Below are 4,470 nucleotides of genomic sequence, written 5' to 3'. Positions count from 1 at the left end.
GTGATTTTCATGGATTAGCTACTCACTACATTATCTCTTCTTCTCTACGTGCTTACCAGTGAAGCAGAGCTAACCACCACGGGTCGGACATGGTGGCACATTCCTATCTGCAAGCCTAGCACCAAGGATGCTGAGGGGAAGGACTGCCAGGAGTTTGAGGCCAGCCTGGGCTACATGTATAGCAAGACTCTACTGCAAAACAAAAACTAACCTAGCAGTGTGGGGGAAGAATGCCTGAGATTGTGCAAACCATCTGAAGACGTGGGTGCTCTGTAAAAGCCAAGATGTTTGTTTCTTCAGGACTGGAAGTGGACAATGCAGGCCCTAATTTCACTGACTGTCCATTTTCAGCCCACGCTGCGATTCTCCCTCTCCATACAGCTCTTCTCAACTTGTCCTGAAGTATTGGCCATAAAAAGAAAACAGCAGCATCTCCATATTCCAGTTTCCAGAAAAAGAAGCTAAATTAGGTAAACATGTCTATTTCTAATTTTTCCTTGTGTTTTTTTTCCTGACCTTTTGATTCTTGGTGCAACTATGGGACAAAAGTCAATAAAAGGGCAATAAAAACTGACACCTAGTTTCCTTTGTGATTTTTATCATGGGTCTGAGATACTGAAGTGTATTGATATATTCCTAAGACAATAAAAAAACACTATGTTTCTGTGAGACCCAATCACAGTTCCTTCTAGTGTGTGGACCTTAGTGTTCTTTCAGGAAATTGCATCTTGGGAGTGTGCAGAGAGACAAGTATCACTCTGACACAGTCCAGGCTACTTGTTTAGTGAGCCTAGGGCGAGCCCAGTCCCCTGGCTCTGCTTGCTTTGGGGTAACATGAGGTTGATGACGTCGACACTTGCAGTTCTGCAAGATGCTGTTTCCAGTGTGCTCTCACATGAGCAAACACCTTCGAAGTACACGAAACCACATACACATAAAACATTGTTATTGTTACATTTTTATGATGGTTTCTCTAGGTGAATTTACTTAAGTCAAATCTCCCAATTAACTGGCCTATCTATGTTGTATAAATCATGGCTATCTAGAAAGCATGTTGCTTTAGGTCAGTGCCTTTGGTTGTAAAATGGTGTCATCTGGTGTTTCGGGCTCTCCCCTCCCACTAAGAGTCTGGAAATGGGGAACTGAGTTTTCAAAGCTCTGTAAACTTTAACTTGGCCAGAGTGGGGAATTGCTAAGCTAGGTTAAGTGAGGCTTGCCTCCATAGCCCCTGTAAGAACTGCCCAGGGGATCCCTTCCTAGGCCCTCTCCCTCTTTCAGTGGCTGTGGGCTGCAGAACCTTTGTCTTCTCTCTCTGGGATGAAGTTGCCTAAAAGGGGTTTTGAAGCATTAAATCAATCGTGTGATTGCAGAGGTATCCCTACTCTGCAGTTAGCTGGTTAACGAACCACACAAGCAGGGAAATGCTGCCCACTTCACTGTAGGAAGTCTGAAGTTTTTATATGATGGCTCCCCCCACTCTTTGGTTTTTTTTCCTAAACATCCACCTCCCCTGCTGGTACCCTCACCTTTGTCCTGTCCTCCATGGTGGTGTTTTAGCAGCAGGCAGGCTGCTATTAGCACCTTGTCACACTTCCTAAGGGAGGAGGGTGAGTAGACCAATGAGGGAGCACATCAAAACCAACGCTTCTGCAGCTGGCAGGAGAAGTGGACAGTCACCCAGGACCCGATGCCATCTTCGCTTCATCATTTAAACAGGACTCTGCTTTAGATAAGGGAATTTATGTTGGACGCTTACAAAAGCTATTTGTTACCATTCATTTCTGACAGTCACCGTGTGTCTCTACCAGGATTATGTGTAGTATTTAGTTAGCTCCTCTGCAGACAGCACACTGCCATGGCAAGACCAAACGACGCCTTATTCTTTCTCCTGAAAACCATCAACTGTCTAAATGACAAAATGTATCTCGTACCCATATGAAGTCTGCTTTCGCTAGGAGAAATCAAGATTCACTTGCATTCTCATCAGATGCCAAGATGAGCAATCATGCCCTCCCATGCCAGGCCACCGTGGCCAGCTGAGTTCACTTACTAGCTTTTCTTGTGGTATGGGCCCATTCATTATGATTAATTTGGCTCATCTAACATGAACAGACCACCTCATCAATCAATCAAGAAAGAGAAACGTGGCACAGCTGTGGTAGATCTGACACACCGCATTTAGAAGTGGAAAAAGGCAGATGAAGGCTAGGACTCAGCTAAGACAGCAAGGTCACTTTGAGTCCTCTCTTCAGGCCGCCCTGGGAGCTGTAGGGCAGAATCTGCAGGGCATGTGGCATCATCTGTCTGGGGCAGCACACGCTGAGACCAGTCTTTTATTGCCTGATAGTGGGAGAGGCTCACAGCAGTCAACAGCACTGAAATTGAAGAGCTGTCTGTTGTCTGGGTGGGGGGAGATGCATGGAAATTCCCCAAAGCAGGAGCAACTTAACCTGCTACTCGGCAGTCTCTCATGAAGGAGACTTCTTATATAGAAAGCAGGAAGTCATGAGGACACTGAGTATAGAGTCCCTGAAGATGCCTGCAATCAGCAACATGCCTCACCTCTTCACAGGGGTATTTCACTACAGATCTGTTATCAGCACAGGATAGGGAATGCAAGTCCATTCTTCCGACACATTCCTCTCCAAGCAGTTTTGCAGAGTAGTGATACTTCAGCAAAGCAAATTTTTAGATTCATACCATACTCCCAAGAGAAAGGACTCCACCATGGAAAAGGCAATTAGGTGGCACCACGGCCTCTGCTTTAGATGAGATTCAGTGTTACTGAGCTGATGCTGCACTTCTGCTTGGACAGTGAGGAGTTACGTGTCTGAAGGCTTTTACAGACAGTATCATTTCAGAGGTTCAAAGGATGATGTGGAGTGTAACCTGAGCACCTGAATGCAGCTTTCTCCTCCCACACTGGTTTTTGCTGATGTGGCTGGCAGTGCCCCTGCAGGCAGGGGCTTCCGAGGAAGGTGCAACCTCACCGCAAGCCACAGATGCTCTCACTACGACTGACATCCTTTTCCAAGGGCTCCTTCCGACCTGCCGCAGACTGGCAGAGCTTGCTCTGCAATGAGAGCCTCAGTGCTGACTTGGCCTGTCTGTGACTGTAAACCATAAGGCTCCCGACACCAAAGAAAATATCTGGCCATTGCTCCATCAGTATTCCCATCACCATACGGAGACATCTGTCTATTCAAACTGACCTGTGGACAGCTGTAAAAGTCATTCCCATATGCCACCCCTGGTCTGCACCTCAGTATTAAAATCAACTACTGGCATGTAAGTTCTATCCCCTTACCTGTCCCATGTGAGAAATGTTCTCATAGTGTTCAGGTCATGACAACTGGCATCCTCCAATTTCCCAAGCCAGGGACACCATGGAGACAGGCTGATGTGGTGATATATTGTGTACCACAATAAAGCTTACCTGGAGATCAGAGAAGCAGAACAGCCAGCCACTAGCTTACCTCTACAAAATCCTCAGCTTCAAGACAGCAAGTTCCTGTTTCCTCATGCCTTATATATCTTTCTGTGTCTTACCATATTACTTTCTGGGATTAAAGGTGTGTGTCACCACTGCCTAGTTCTGTTTCTCTCATGTAGCCCAGTGTGGCCTTGAACTCACAGAGATCCAGACGGATCTGCCTCCTGAGTGATAGGATTAAAGGTGTGTACCACCACTGCCTGACCTCTATGTCTAATTCAGTGGCTGGCTCTGTCCTCTGATCCCTAGGTAAGCTTTACTGGGGTGCACAATATATCACCACTGGCTGATCCACATTACATTTCAGCGTTGGCTGCCTTAGCAGGGAGGCAAAAGGTCCTATAAGTCTAAAAAGTGATGCTCATACTTAGTATAACTAAGCTGGTATCCTTGATCAATTGGCTTCCTTTTTATTATTAGACAGCATGGCTGTATAGCTCTAACTGGCTCTCGACTCAAGCCCACAACCTTCTTCAGCATCTCTAGAGCTGAGATTAAGGTGTATCCCACTCTAGTCACTGACTGGTTCCCCTGAGGCTTATGTAATTGCTTAAGGCTCAGTACTATCCTATTTTACTGCTTATAACCAGTGCAAATGTTGGCATGAATGGCTAACTGGAATGTAGTTTGCCTGCAAAACTGATCCCTGATTTCAAGACAAACTGTGAAATGGCATGTCAGGTTCCAGCTGAAATTAGAAGGTCAGGAGTTCTAAGAAGTGACTTGCCTGCTGCTTACAGTGCTCGGCAGTGAGACAAGCGCTGGCCCGCCCACAGGGCGCAGGCCATTATGGGACTATGTTCCCACCCAGTCCTCATGTTAACATACAGGTTCTGTAACTTAGATTAAAAAAAAAAATCCTTTCTTCACGTTTCTAAACTCTAAAGAATGGCACACTTTCAGAGAAATGATTTCTTTGATCCAACAGGTAGCAATGTGGCTCCCCCAGGTCCTATGTTTCACAACCACACTTTGAG

The sequence above is a fragment of the Onychomys torridus genome, chromosome 7 (genome assembly GCF_903995425.1).
Source record: "Onychomys torridus chromosome 7, mOncTor1.1, whole genome shotgun sequence".
Taxonomy (NCBI): Eukaryota; Metazoa; Chordata; class Mammalia; order Rodentia; family Cricetidae; genus Onychomys; species Onychomys torridus.
This window is presented reverse-complemented; position numbering follows the sequence as displayed.